Here is a 15,703-nt window from a genome sequence, read left to right as displayed (position 1 = left end):
TGAAGGCCACCCCAGCGGCCTGCCTTACCAGAGGACGGCTTGTAGGACAACTCCCCCCACCCCCTGAGTCTGGTGCATGATTGCTCCATGGTTCCAGAGCCTCCTTAGCTGCTGTTGCATTGTTTGGGGATTCTGGAAGAGCAAACAATAGTTAGCGTTTGTGGTGATATCTTGCCACTAGCTAACAGACCTCCAGACCTCTATGGTTATCTAGTGGCAAGCTTCACTCTCTGACCCTCAGACAGGCTTTATTTGTACAAGCAAGATAACACCACAAGCTTTATCGTCCGCTGAGACAGAGGCACTGGGAGACAGAGGCATCCCAGGCCGTGAAAAGGCCACAAAACAATCTGGGTGAAAATCAGGCCTCAGGTCTTGAGACCATTCTCCCGTCTGGGTAGACGGCCCGTCTGTGGGTTGGATGAGGTTTGAGCGCGTCCCCAAAGGTTCACGTGTTAGGAGCTCAATGTGGCAGGCAGTATTAGGAGATTGCTCCTCGAAGAGACATGACTCTGAGAAGCCTCACATCAACCCAGGGTCCCGTCGGCAGGACGGGGTGACAGTGAGCACCCCTCAGAAGGCTTCCTGGCACCCTGGGTCAGGTATGGGTTCTTCTGGCCCCTACACTTCCGGCCTCCTGTCTAGAGTGAAGCCTCTTCTTCCCTCATGTCCCCAGCCTCCTCCTTGGGTAGAGCTTCCAGTACTCTTACTGTTGTGACACCCCACTGGGTCCTCAGCTGGAGAGGCAGCAATAGTGCTGCAGCCTGAGCTAGGATTTGAACCTCCAGCCCACTGAGCTAAATCAATTCTCCGCCTGGCCTCAGGAATTTTGCTACAGTTACTAACAGAACTCTGACAGGGACTTGTGGGAAACCCAAGCCACTTCCAAACCGGCAGGCGGCTCCAGGTTCACGGTCAGGACCAACCATTGAAGACTTCCCTTCTGAGGGGAGTTTCAGAAACTAGGAGAGCCTGGACTGTTCAGGTAAGCAGGGAAATCCCGTGAGCCTTTGCTGTGAAGCCCAGGAAACAGCGGCAATCCTGTGTCCCTTTGTGAACTCTCAGAAATAAGACGTTTGTTCTGGAAGACTCCATGGACGCCAGTTGCTATTGTCCAACGACCATTAACCCTATGACCTTTTTTTTTCTCACCTGTGGGAAAGGCCCAGTCAAGGCTGATATGTTTATTTTGGAACACCCAGTTGCCCACGCCTGTGTTTTACTCGCGAGTCAACCCCACTTTTTAAGCAGAGGCTGCTAACTGCCAATAGCTGGGATCTTACAGCAAAGTCAAGTTGAAAGCTCTCCAGGCTCCTCAGAGAAAGCCACGGCCAGCCGAGGATCAGCTTTGGAGCCGGTTCCCGAAGCAACGCCTTTGAAGCCGTAACCGCCGCTTCAGAACAATCAAAGCTGTCCCTGGCCCTCCCCGCACAGCTCTATCACCTTGTTGTGTTAACATAAAAAAAATTAAACACGAGAGATGAGTCTGCTAAACAAAATTCACATACACAGATCAAATGGTGGCAGCCAGACTTGGGGAGGAGGCACCAGCCAGCTGGAGGCTTCTCCCAGGTTCTGGAGCGGAAGGAGAATGGCCTGAGCTGTGACAGGCCGGCATCCCGCATCCACACGGCCACTGATGCCACGGCTGTGTGCTCTAGGTAGTGAGGTAAGGGGCTGACAAAGGTCACAGAGCAAATGAGGACGGAGCTGGGGAGATGGGCTGCATTGGTGAATTGCTGGCTTTTTCAGCTCGAGGACCCGGGTTCAATCCCCACCCCACCCCCCAGAGCCCACATTTCATCATACACAGAGAGACAGAGAAAGACAGAGACAGAGACAGAAAGACAGAGGAACAGACACAGAAAGAGACAGAGAGGCTTCGGGAACCCCAGCCACGCAGCTGGGCAGACATGGGGATGCCTTTCCTTTCCTGTCCCTTAGGCAGCATCTTTGCATACTTTGCATACTTGCACAGTCTGAGTCTCCCCAGGTAGAGCCTGGTACCAGGGAGGTGACTTGTCTATCTATGCTAATTAAAATGAGGCAGTCAGGCTGGCTCTCAGGACCTCTGCACACACAAGTTTTCCCACAGGGAAAGTATGAAAACCAAGTCACTTGGTCATTACTGGCAGACCCAAGTGTCCCGTTCCTGTCCAGCCCACCGTGGCTGCGGCAGGATTTGCTCTGGAGTGTGAACTCCCGTTTTGAGGGTGCTGCAGTTGGTGGCTCCCACACCCTCTCTGGGACATGAGGTCAGGTGTCCCTTCCATGTGGCCCGACTTCCCTTTGGTGATCGGGACACGTGACTGTCTGCTCCTTGGATGAGTTAGCCTCGCCCGAGTGAGTGAGCTCTGGGAACACAGAGGAACCTGAGTCTGGTCCTAAGGAAGTAGAGGAAGGAGTCCGAGGTTAGCACCAAAGACTGCATACAAGGAAGGGATGGGAGAATCAGAGGGTACGCTCAGGCTGGAAAATGGCTCCAGGAGGGAGGGGCCTGTGGTAGGGAGCAGGTCCTATTGGTTCCCTGGGATGTCCTGTGACTGAAAGGACAGCCCCCATTGGTTTTCTGGATTGGTATGCTTGCACTTATTTCTATAAGGAGATAAAGGAGGCTTTCCCCTTACAAGGGGATTTTTCTTTTAAATGTTAACAGTGGTTCCAGAGCCTCGAAAGGACATGCTGGAAAGCTGAGATGACGCCCCATCCACAAAGAGGGATGTGCATCAGCCATGAGAGAGTAGAGGTATGCCAGCCATGCAGAGAAGAAGGCTCCAGCAATGCAGGGTGGAGGTGCCCCAGCCAGGGAGAGTCAGGGACCCCAGCCAGGGAGAGTGGAAGTATCCCGGTCATGGCCATGGAGTGGACTCTTGGCTGGAAGCAGATGGAAGCCACCACAGTGAAAAGTCAAGCCTCACCGAAATCACAGGAGCTCTGTCCTACCAGCCATCCTCAGGAGAGACAGCTCTTCCACCGCAGAGCACCAGTGAGGTCCCTGATGGCTGGATGCCAGTGCAGCCTGGACAGATGAGAAGTCCGATGGGGCCCCAGACTAACTCCACACAGTCCTGCCCCAGCCCATGCTCTCCATCTTTGGAGAGGTGGCAACATGTTGACTCTCTCTGGCTTATGCACAATGAGGTCAGTAATGGCTCGGGAACACCTGGGGCTCTGACTAAGCCTGTCACAGTTTCCCAGGGGCTGTGTAGGAGCTGATACACTCTAGCACTCTCAAAATGGGTGGACACACTCCAAAGCAAAATCCTGTGCTGGGAACCCTGAACTGTCAACAAAGTACTTCCTGCACAAACTTCGGAATCCCAGCTTGAGCTCCAGAGACCGGGAGGAAACGCCAGGCAGGTAGCTTCCAGCACTGGAAGTGGGGGTCAAGGGAGCAGAGTCAGCTGCACATATAGAAGTCACTGACCAACCAACTGAGCCTATTTGGTGAACTCCAGGTTCAGTGAGAGTCCCTGTCTCCAAAACAAACAAACAAGCAAAAAGCCAAAAGGTAGATGGATTTGTAAGAAACCACCCTTGAGGGCCGGGCATTGGTGGCACACGCCTTTAATCCCAGCACTAGGGAGGCAGAGGCAGGTGGATCTCTGTGAGTTTGAGGCCAGCTTGGTCTACAGAGTGAGTTCCAGGATATGCTCCAAAACAATACAGAGAAACCCTGTCTCAAAAAAACAAAAAACAAACAAACACAACAAAAAAGAAACGACCCTTGAGGTTGATCTCTGGCCTCTACGTTCACACATGCACTTGCACCTGAACACACACACATACATGTACACGTGACCATGCCGGCGGGGGACAGTAAACATAGACTGAGAACACCTAGGAGAAAATGAAGGACAGGGGGTACAGAAATGGACAGCAAGACAGGATTCTGATCAAGTTGACAACCTTTATTCATCCCAAAGGGATTTATATAGGGGAAGGGAGGAGAGGAGGGAATGGGGGTGTTAACTGTAGCTGCGAATGAGCCTGGCAGAGCAAAGGTCAGGGGAAGGGGTAGGTCATCCTGTGTCCTCTGGTAACCTAACTGCAGGCTCTAACTTTATCTTTCACAATCTACCCTCTATTGCTCAAGCCTACCCCTTAGTGACTTGGTAATTTACACTAGGCAGATAAGCGGCAAGACTGTTTTCTCGGGACTTGCTTCCTATCTTAAGAGGCTATATTTCTGCAGTGTGGCCTGGAGTTAAGTCTTCTCTATGAGGAGGGCGTGATAATGCTATGGCTGGATTATGGCGGAGGTCCCTGACACACACACACACACACACACACACACACACACACACACACACAAGCTACTCACATGAGGCTGAGGAGACAGCTCTCAGGGTACCTGGGGGCCCTACATGATTCAACAGATAGTAGAGTCTCTGAGAGTGACAGGCTGAAGATGGCCAAGCACTTAGCTCCTTCCATGGAGAGCTGGAGCCTGGTTTCCTGTCTTTGGACAGCTGTAGGCCCTAGGAGCCCACAGCCTATGTGGAACACAGAAGTGACATTCTGGGCTTGCCAAGTAGTGTTATTCGCAGCCTGACTGCAGCTGCCTGTGCCTCTGGGAAAACTCACTTTTGAGAGTATCACCTGTAGGGAAGCCAGGAGCCCTGTCATGTGGGCACCATGTCCTGTGTTCAGCGGGAAATGTAAGCCTTCTGAGAGAGCCTGAGAACAGGCACAGCTGAAACAGCCACAGCAATGGTGCAAAGCCAAGGCCATGGCCACGTGACTAGGAGACCCTGCCTACCCTATCCACAAGAGACAGACCTCCTTGGAGGCCCTCTCCAGGGGCACATGCAAAGCCAACGAAACTGAGCACCTACACAGTTGGTTCTGAAGCAAAAGGATCAGTTGAAGCCTAGACTCCCACTGCGCTAGTCCAGGCACTGTAAATTAACAGTGTGCCAGAGTACCAAACCCCCAGCCCTGTGTCTTTCCCCAAGTAAATGTCACACTTCCAGGGAGGGCGACCAGGGAAAGTTCAAGGTAATAATATCAAAACTCGCTCAACTCTCTTTCTTTTGACATTTCACTGTGACATGAAATTGCATGGGTATATTTAGTTCCTTTTGCTGGCGAATGTTGCAAAGGTGCTTCTGTGTGCATCTTGTTAGCGTCGGGTATGCAAATACAGAAACGGCTCCTTCCCCTTGCTGAGTCATCCTGTGACTGGCAGGTGACGTATCCCTCTCCTGCGCCCAGCGTATCTTTAGTGGACTTCCTGTCTTGAGTTCTGAAGTTTGGTTCAAGCAAAAGCACACTCCCTGCCATGTTGGGGTTCATAAGAGGGAGCCTCCGTGAACGCATGCTGCTGCCTTTGCAAGATCTCCACAGCCCAATGGCTTCTGCGTTCTCAATCACATGGCTTTAAGGGAAACCAATGGCGTCTGCAGTCTGAGTCATGTGACACTTCTGGGAGCCAACAGAAATGGTCTGCTCAGTCACATGACTCCTCTGGTAGCCAATGGAAACCTTCCCAGTCATGAGACACTTCGAGAGTCAAGGGAGTTGTCGTCTTGGCCATATGTCACTTCCATGACCCAATGGCAGCTGCCCTCTCAGTCACATGACCTCCTAGGGACCACCAGCAAGCTTGGTTCTACCTCAGCCATTTTTTTTTTCTGCAGAGCACAAGCTGTCGAGGATGTCCTGGCTGCATCTTCAGTCCCATCAGACTCCGAAGTCATTTACTGCCTACAACACTAGGCAGCTTCTCTCCTGGCAGGGCGGCTCCCTGCAAACTGGGTCAGCTGGCTGCTAACTGGCAGGTGGCACATGCCTCAGGCTCCCTGAGGTCCCTCTGTCTGCCTGCTGTTTCTGTGCCTTTGTTGTCGATTTTAATGCATACTCCTGGGAGAATTACCTTGCTCAGCTTCATGCTGAGCTCTTGTGTCCCCACAGAGGCCAGGTGACTGGAGCACTGAAGCTTCAGTCATCCTGTCACTGTCCCACCAATCAGAGCTACTGGAAGTAAGTCACAGGACTAGGCTTCCATCATGCAAGCATGCTCACGCGCGCGCACGTGCGCGCGCGCATGTACACACACACACACACACACACACACACACACACACACACCTGTCCTGCGCTGGGTGGGTACAGGGTGGAGAGTTTCAGTCAAATGAGACTGATTTGTAGAATAGGGCATAGTATCCCGGGCCCTGGAGCTCAGTGGTAAATGAAGGGATAGGGTTCCATCAGCTGCTCAGCATGAACACTAGGGGCCACACATCCAACAAACAAGTCAGCCCACAGCAGACAATCACAGACGGCCCAGAGTACATCAGAAGAGGGGACAGGTACTCACAGTGTTCGCATCTTGATTATCAACTTAGAATCAACATGGAAACAGCTCTCTGGGCATGTTTGTGAGAGACTGACTAATAAATTAAGCTAACTACGTTAGCTAACGAAGATGGGAAGATACATCCTAAATGTTGGCTGCATGAAGACAAGGTGAGCCCCAGAGTCATCATTCACCCCTCTCTGCTTCCTGACTGTGAACACCAGGCTTTCCCCTCTTGTGGGAGACTTCTTTGTCCCACCTGGTCCTACAGCCCCTTCAGCCCCAAATAAGCACACAGATGCCATATTGGTTATAAAACTGTTGGCCGACAAGTAGGGCTTCTTATTGGCTAGCTCTGTCTTAATTATTAACCCATTTCTATTAATCTATGTATTTCCACTTGGCCTTATCTTATGGGAGAATGCCCGGTGCACATCCTTTCTTCCAGGTCCCTACATGGCGACTGTTCTGGCAGACTCCCTCTGCCTACCTTTCCCAGAATTCTCCTCGTCTCCTCACCCTGCCCATCTTCCTGCCTTATTGGCCAACAGCGCTTTGTTCATCAACCAATAAGAGAAGCATATACACAGAAGGGCATCCCCCCATCATTCCCCATCATGATGAAATACGCTCTTCTTGCTGAAGTTGCTGTGCAGATCAGATATCTTGTCAAAGTGATAAGGAAAGCAATGAGCATAGTCTGCTGACGGTTTGGAGTGGTGCTTCTCAGGGAAGGGCCATTTCCACCCCTCACTGCCATCCCATGGTGTCTACTGGGGCCCCGTGTGCAGAGAGCAAAGACTAATGGCTGAAGAAGTAGGTGACATGTTCATTAGGAGCCACAGCTGCCCCCACCCCCTCATTGCTCAGGGGACCTGCTGACCCCACAGTGAATTGGATGGTGCTAAAGGCAGCCCAACCCAGCATGCACCGTGATCTTCCTTTGCATGTCTACCCAAGATCAACTTTATGCTACCACATGGCAAGAGATGAAAACCACAATGAATGGTAGGACATCACATTTACAGTGAGCGATGCCTTCCATAAAAGTCGCAGAACCCCCTCTGTGGTGGTCTGAGATAGGATGGCCCCTCAAGGGGGAGTGGCACTATTGGGAGGGCTTGTCTTTGTTGGAGTGGGTGTGGCCTTTGTTGGAGGAAGTGTTACTGTAGAGGTGGGCTTCCAGGAGGGTCACAGTCCCCTTCCCCTTGCCCACAAAATGTGGGACTCTCAGCTACCACTCCAGTACTGCGTCCACCTGCACACGGTCATGACAGTGGACCAAACCACTGAAACCGTAAGCCACCACAATTGAATGCTTTCTTTATAAGAGTTGCCACGGCCATGGCTGTTGCAACGCAGGCATTATGCTGATCCTGCCCGCCCCAACAGGTGGGGCGCGCGCAGTGATGCGTGCACGTCATCACTACATCCTGTTGTGCATGGACACACACAGGCACACACACATACTGTCTCAGGTTTTCTACTGCTGCGAAGAGACACCGTGACCACGGCGACTCTTACAAAGGAAAACATTTCATTGAGGTGGCAGCTTACTGTTTCAGAGGTCTGGTCCATTATCACCACGGTGGGACAGGACGGCATGCAGGCGGACATGGTGCTGTCTATATCTTGACCAGAAGGCAACGGGAAGTGTGGACTATCTCACTGGGCATGGCTTAAGTGTAAATGAGACCTCAAAGCCCGCCCCAACAGTGACACGCCTCCTCCAACAAGGCCACACCTCCTAACAGTGCCACTGCCTATGAGGTTATGGGGGCCAATTACATTCAAACCACCACCCATTCACATACAGGAATACATCAGGAAGGGCATCCCTTCTCGCTTGTCAAGTTTGTTTCAGAAATCAGTCATCTCAAGGATGGGACACTGACATCTTTATCAGCTCATAGGTGAAGTGACAGGAGCCTTAAAAGGTTAATGACTTGGCCAGTGTCACACAAAAGTAACCAACAGAACTCATACCAGAGCTGATGGAGCCAAGGCTGGAGTCTGCACACTCCTCTCCCATCAGCTCAAACCCTCATTAACACATGAATGCTCAGGGCGCAATGCCTCTTGCCTGGGTGGCCTCCAGTCTTCTGGACAGCCAGTCCACCGTTAGCTGATTTTAGCTGGTCCAGCTCTTGGTTGGCTCGGTAGGATGAGAAATGTGGCTCTCTGTCCAAGTCGCCTGGGGTCAACCTGCTGAGAGCCTGATACTAGCCACTGGACCCTCTTTCCAACCTCCAATGTTACTACTTTTAAGCATAATAAATATTTGCTTCATATCCTATGATTGCTGAATATTTTATTTTAAGAAAATTAGGACACAAGGGAGGAGGGAAATGTATAGCTCAATAAAAAAATTAAGACACCCAACAAAAGTAAGAATTGAATGAATCATTGTCAAGATATCAAAGAGCTGATAGAACTAGACCCACTGCAGAACATGTCTGTGGAACTCGTGGGACGCTCAACAGACAGCATGATCTATGGCTGTCCATACTTACCAGACTGCCCAACAGACAAATTATAAGCCACCACTAACAAGACAGGCGGCTCTCCCAGAGAGGAGGTTCTCTGCCTCTTTATAAGGGAGGTGCTGCGATGCATGGAGAAACTGAGGCCACAGAGTGGGACATTGTGGGAGAGAGCCATGATGATGGCAGAGGGGCCACACCACTGAGTATTCATTCCAGGCAAGTGCAGCTTTTGCGGGTCCCGCAGTACCCCCACCATCCATATTACTGATGGACGTGAAATTCAGAGAACCAGCCAACAGCCCTGAGCAGAACAGCTGGCTATGTGGCGGCCTCCTCCAGCGGACACCATCACACTCAGGTGATCATCACACACACCTCCCTCATCCCAACAGGGCTGACGGGAAGACCTCCCCCTGTTTTTCCACGGACAAGGAAGTTGGGGCCCAGAGAGGATGAATTAGTTATTTATGACCACGGGAGGCATTCTCAGTGATGTCAGGGTCTCACAGCAGCCAACACACAACTGCCAACACGCGTGACCCCGTGTGGTGTTGTTTTCATCCTGCTGAGTTAGACCCGGGCTCCCAGGCACACAGCCTACTGAAAATCCAGCCACCCTCAAGAGAGCTTAGCCTGGAAGAGGACTCAGCAGGTGGAGGCATGTCCCAGCATCCCCTGCACGGGGTTCTGAGCACACCCTGGCGTGACCCCTCAGGAAGCCACCTGCCTTCATCACATCTCTGGGGTTTCTGGTACCCAAGCCATGTGTCCCATCCTGTGGCATCATCCGGTGGTATGACGTGGGAGTGTAGGAGCAGCCAGCAGCCATTAGGGACAGCTTCAGGAGAGAACAGGGGACATGTTTGCCTTGCTTCAGTTACATCCGTTCAATCTGACATCCTACAAGTTCCTTTAAGTGATGTGGGGATGTCTTTCTGTATGCTGTGAATATACGTTTCTCTTATTGGCTGATAAATAAAGCTGTTTCAGCAATGGAGGGGCAGGATGTAGCCAGGAAGGAAGTATAGGCGGGACTACCAGACTAGGAGAAGTCTGGGAGGAGGAACTCAGAGACTCACAAGGGAGACACCATTTAGCTACCGGGAAGATAAGACTCCTGGGCATCACTGGTAAGCCAAGACCATGTGGAGAAACACAGAGTAATAGAAATGGGTTAATGAATAAGAGAGAGCTAGCCAGTAATAAGCCTGAGCCATAGACCAAGCAGTTTATAATTAATATAAGCATCTGTGTGTTTATTTGAGACTAAACAGCTGTGGGACCAGGCGGGACAGAAACTTCTGTCCACATTTAAGTGGTTTGCAAAGCTCAGTACACCCCATGGCCACGCCACTCCCTTGGTGAAACCACCTAAGGTTAGTCTAATCGCATCTTTGTTGGAATTAAAGACGAGATGGAAGCCTGTTCCCTTATAACCAGAGACCTAGCGGTGGTTCCACCTCACAGGCATCACAAGGGAGTGGTGTCTCCCCATCACCCCCACACTTGTGGCCTCTGGGGCTTAAGGATCCAGGTTCTGCCATGCAGACCGCCCAGTGCTCGGCCATCACAGCCAAGCAAGTAGATGCCTGAGCCCCCCATGTGTGTCCCCAGGATTTCAGAAATGGAGATGTCCCCTAGGGACCTCCAACAGCATCGGGAAAGGGACATGGGTGGAGAGCTGCATCCATTCGGTGCAAAGAGGACTATATTTTTTTTCATGTTAAGTTTTGTCCCAAATCTTCTCGTGCTGACTTCTGAGGAACTCACCCAGCCTCCTTTTTAAAAAGGGGGCTCTGGTTGAGACTTACAGTTGACTCCACTCAGGAAGAAGACTGTGGCCATGGGTCGTCTTACCAAGGACTGTTACCAACACAATGTAAGACATCGGATATGATCCAAGCTCTCCCATAAAGTTTTAGTCCATTTCCTCTCACCCTGAATCAATCTCTCTCTCTCTCTCTCTCTCTCTCTCTCTCTCTCTCTCTCTCTCTCTCTGTCTGTGTGTGTGTGTGTGTTCCTTATTTAAATAGTAGAAATGACACGTGAGTTTAGCAACTATCTCAGGAATCTCCTAAAGTTTCTGTACTCAAACACACAGGGAAGAGGAAAGAGAGGAAGAGGAGGAGGGGAAAGGCAGAAGGAGGAGGAAGAGGAGAGCGTTCATTGTGGGAATTGGCAGCTACCAGCTGGAGGCCCAGGATTCTCTGAGTAAAGAGGTCTGAGAACCAAGGGAGTGTACTGTGAGGGCACAGAGAGTCACAAGGAGACTGCTAAGATGAAGGTGGGGTGGATAACGCCCAACTGAGAAGTCATAGAAAATAAGCCCCTCCCCTTCCTCCATCCACATGGGAAACCACGTCAAATGCCAACTAATGGAAACAACACCTACAAACACTCCCCCCGAAATCATTTTACCCAAGTACATGAACACTCTTCTCCCAGCAAGGCAGACACAAAGCGACCGTGACACGTGCTGTGGTCATCCCTTTACAAACACTTCCTGGGACCCCCATGCCTAGAAAGACGAGAGGCTATCAGGAGCTGCCCCAGTCAGAGCAGGCTCCTCCCCAGTTTTATCAGTCTCCCCAGATCTGCTCGGCCAGCTCAGAGAGCCATGGAGGCATGAAGAACAGGAAATGGAGGCATGAAGAACAGGAAGTGATGCTGCCTCGTGGCCCCCGGCTTTGGGGTTGGGTTGTTTACTGACTGTAAGTACAGTTTGGGCTCCCGCATGTCCCCTGAGGCTGTGGTCAGCCCAGCTTGCGGTGTTGTTAGCGGCTGATGGGGTCCTTAGGAGGTCAGGTCACTGGGGTCATGTAATGCGGACATATTAAGCTACACAAAATAAGGGTGGCCTGTGATATTTTATTGAGGGAGAAGTCACTTGCATGAGAAGCCAAGAAAGCAGAGAACCAAAGGTTCATACGCTGCCCTGCTCTCCAGGCTGCAACTGGAACCCAAAAGAAAAGACATCTCTTCCTCCTGGCTTAGTTCCCAACTTCAGACAGGCGGAGGTGGGGTCTAATTGGAGGAAGTAAGTCACTGGGAGGTGACACTAAGGTTTGCTACCCTGGTCCCACTTCCTATCTGTTTTCTGCTTCCTGTCTGTGGCCAGTGGTCTTGCACACTGTTGATCCTCAAACAACCAACCTTAAGTTACTTTCTGTCTAGTATTTGATCACAGTGGCAAGAAAAGTAACTAATCTAAGGGCCGGACAGCCATAAACTAAAACCTCTGAAATCGTGAGGGAAAAGAAACCTTCCTTTCTTGGGCTTCCTCACCCCAGGTTTTTTTGTCGCAACAACAGGAAACTGACTGACATACATTCACAAGAGTTTCTCTCTAACGTGTTCTTGCAGGAAAAAAATTCCAATCAGAATCCGACAAAACGCAGGCTTTCGGGAATAAAAGAATTGTATACACGTCTTTCAGATGTTGTCCAATGGAACTGTTCAGAGACATGGGCCCTGGAGCAATGGTTTAAAATAGTTTGCAATGTTATATTAATCACATGCAAACAATGCTTCCAAGATGCTGAGTAAAAATTGATTCTTTTAATGATTTAAACAATGCCCCCTGAAACTCTTTTCAGCGTGATTCGTTTAGCAAGGTTTCTTCTCCGGGATCACTTCACAGGAAACCCTGAACCCTGTTATCTCCTCATGAATTCCTCATGGCTGCCTAGCCTTGCTTCACCGTCCTCTGCGGCCCCACCTCTCTTGGGCAAAGCTGTGGAGTTCCCACACTGCAGGGCTCACAGCGGACTCCTGATTGTGTCCCAGAGAGCTCAGTGGCACTGCCTGGAGAGCCCCTGGGCATCATAACCTATCATGTGTACATGCATGCATGTATAAGTCTCTGTGCTTGTGGCATGTACATACACAAATGCATTGCACGTATGTATGTGTGTATGTATGTATGTATATATGTATGCATGCATGCACTATGTATATATGTATGCATGTATGTATGCACATATGTATGTATGCATGCATGCATGCATGTATGCACATATGTATACATGTATGCACGAATGTATGTACGCATGTACGTATGTATATATGTATGTTTCTTAAGATGTTCTGGACTCCATCTGTTGAGAGGTGACACGGCTCAGGGGTGGAGCTGATGTACCTACAGCTCATGTCATCCACAGTGAGACGGAGGAGCTGGCTCAAAAAAGCAAGTTCCTGGGGTTGGGGAGATGTTTCATCAGGCAAAGGGCTAGCATGAAGACAGAGTTTTGATCTCCACAGAACTCGGTATGATAGTGTTACGCCTATCACCCCAGTGCTGCGGACGCGGGGACAGGTAGATCCCTGGAGTTTTCTGGCCATCTAGTCTAGCTGACACAATGAGCTCCAGATTTAGTGAGATACCTTGTCTCAAAAAATGAAATGGAGAGTGAGGAAAGACATCCACACATGTACACACATGCGCATGCACATGCGCGTGCATGCACGCACGAGCACACACACACATGTACATACACATGCATACACACCCCACACACATGTGTACACAGACTCATAGGCATACATACATTTGTGCACACACCACACATGCACACACAGGAGTGCATACATACACGCGTATGTGCCCATGTGCGCGTGCACACACTCCAGATAACACCAGTTTGATCATTACACATCAAAAGCACCTCTCAGATAGACCATACAGTCCATTAACAAGAACAACTGTCATATGTCAACTGAAATATTTGTGAAGATTTTTGGAAAGGAAAACCACCCCTTTCCCAGAACCTGGAAAATAAGGACCAAAGTTGTCCAGCCTCTTACCCGTTGATGGCCTCAACCAGTTTTGAGACACTGCGCCAGCCTGGAGCACTGAGAGGAAGGACAAAGACTGTATGATCTATCTATGACCCCTGACAAAGGAGAAATGGCCCCAAAGTAAGCAAAACACAGCTACAACAAAAACAGCAGAGAGGGCCATTGGTCTTCCTCTCAGGAGCCTGTGCAGTTGACACCTGTTGGGGGCGGGGGCAGGAGCTGTGCAGGGTTGGCGTGGGCTATCAGGAGGTCCACATCTCCTCTCACCTCGTCCAATCCATCTCCCAAGATGTCTGTGACTGAATAGCAGCACCCCCTCTCCCCCCGCCCCGTCGGTTCTGAGAAGAGCGATCAAAGAGGAATCTAATTAAATTTTTCATATTTAATTTTCTTCCTCACTTTTACTGTGTCTTTTTGCTCCAAACATGCTATTCTCGGGGAGCTGAGAAGTCACTCAGGAGAGCAGAACTCAATGGGATTGGAGAGAAACTGAGCCTTTATGGCTTTTCTTGGAAGAGCCCAGACCACCCGCCCATCTTCATGGGGACCAAACAAGCTTATTATTTAGGGCAGCATCATCTGAATTATGAATCATCAGAGGCAAATTAAGAATGCAGAGAGTGACCTCCATTCACTCTAGAGCCTGGAGTGTAGCTGTATTTAGGGTATGGAGGGTATGGAATGCCAGGGTTGGTCCCCATCCTACTGCCTCCCCTTGGGCTCCAGAAGGCAGTGCCACCCCCAAGGCAGATTTCATATTCCATGTACTCACCATTGTTGGAGGTAAGGACACAGGCAAAGGCCACACTAATATCTCTGGGTGCGTTTACTTCGAGACACACTTAGGGACTTCCAACCCTGTGCTCCAATGATGGCGACTTTGTTCTCTGTTCACTATTTGGGGCCACCCTGCATAATCCTCAAGGAGGGCCCCCCAGCCAAAGTCAGAGAGGACTAGGAACAAGGTTTGCAAGGCTCTGCTTGAAGAGAATAAGTCTTATTCCCACAGTTTCAGAGCTGCCCGCCTGTGTACGCTCATAAATCATGCGCTTCATACACATCTTTCTGATCTACTCATCCCATGTCCCTAAGGATGTCTTCTCCTTGATGCCCCCCTTAGCAGAGCTGGAAAGCAGCCATTCTCACCGCTGTACCAACAAATGCCCGGTAGCAGACTTGGAGCCATAATTCAAACCCAGGAAGAGTCTCCTGACGGAAGCACAGGTGAGGGTAAGATTCCCTCAACTCCTGCGTCCTCTGGTACCGCTAACATGCAGCGGATGACCTGACGGAGGCTGACACACATGCCCAGCCAGGCATATTGCTGCTCTGGGGGCTGGTGAGGTCTCCTGGCTGCTGGGGGAGGGAGCAGTGAAAGACACACTCAGCTCTAATTCCTGGAACTCGTGCCTATGTCTTCATAGCGCCATTGTGGATGTGGTCAGCTGATGATGAGGTCCTCCTGGCTTGGGGTCAGTCCCAGAAGAATGTCTGGAGTCCCCAGGAAGAGAAGAGGAGCATTGATGTAGGAAGCCAATGAAGAGGTGTAGGGAGAGATCTTGCGTACCTGTAGAACACTCCTGACACGAGACATCGTGGAAATATTAAGCTACACAAGGTATACAGGAAGGAATGTCGTGCGATACTTTATTACGGAGAAGTCACTTACACGAGAAGCCGAGAACCTGAGGTCAGCAGTCCGCTGGTCTCCCAGACTCAACTAGAACCCCAAGAGAAGAGTGTCCCCTTCCTCCTAGCTCTTTATGCCCCTGCCTTCTCCCATGTACCTGTGACCACGCCCAAACAGGCGTGGTCAGTGCTCCAAGTACATAAGATCTCTCCCTACAAAGAGGGAACTTCATGTGATTTGGATCTTAAATGTTCCCTAATGCTCACATTGAAACCTTGATCTCCAGCTGATGGTCCTACCCAGTATGGGGGAGGGAAATCTTCAAGAGCTGGGGCCTGTCTGGAGACAGTAGATGGAGACACGCCTTGGTAGGATATATTAGGGCTCTAGCCTGTTCCCTACCCCAGTCTTTATCTCTCCTACCTGGATTCCATGAGGTGAGAAACTCCTGGCTGGAATCTTCAGCCTCACCATAGCAATGGAGTCTAG

This window comes from Mesocricetus auratus, unplaced genomic scaffold (genome assembly GCF_017639785.1).
Source record: "Mesocricetus auratus isolate SY011 unplaced genomic scaffold, BCM_Maur_2.0 Super-Scaffold_100042, whole genome shotgun sequence".
Taxonomy (NCBI): domain Eukaryota; kingdom Metazoa; phylum Chordata; class Mammalia; order Rodentia; family Cricetidae; genus Mesocricetus; species Mesocricetus auratus.
This window is presented reverse-complemented; position numbering follows the sequence as displayed.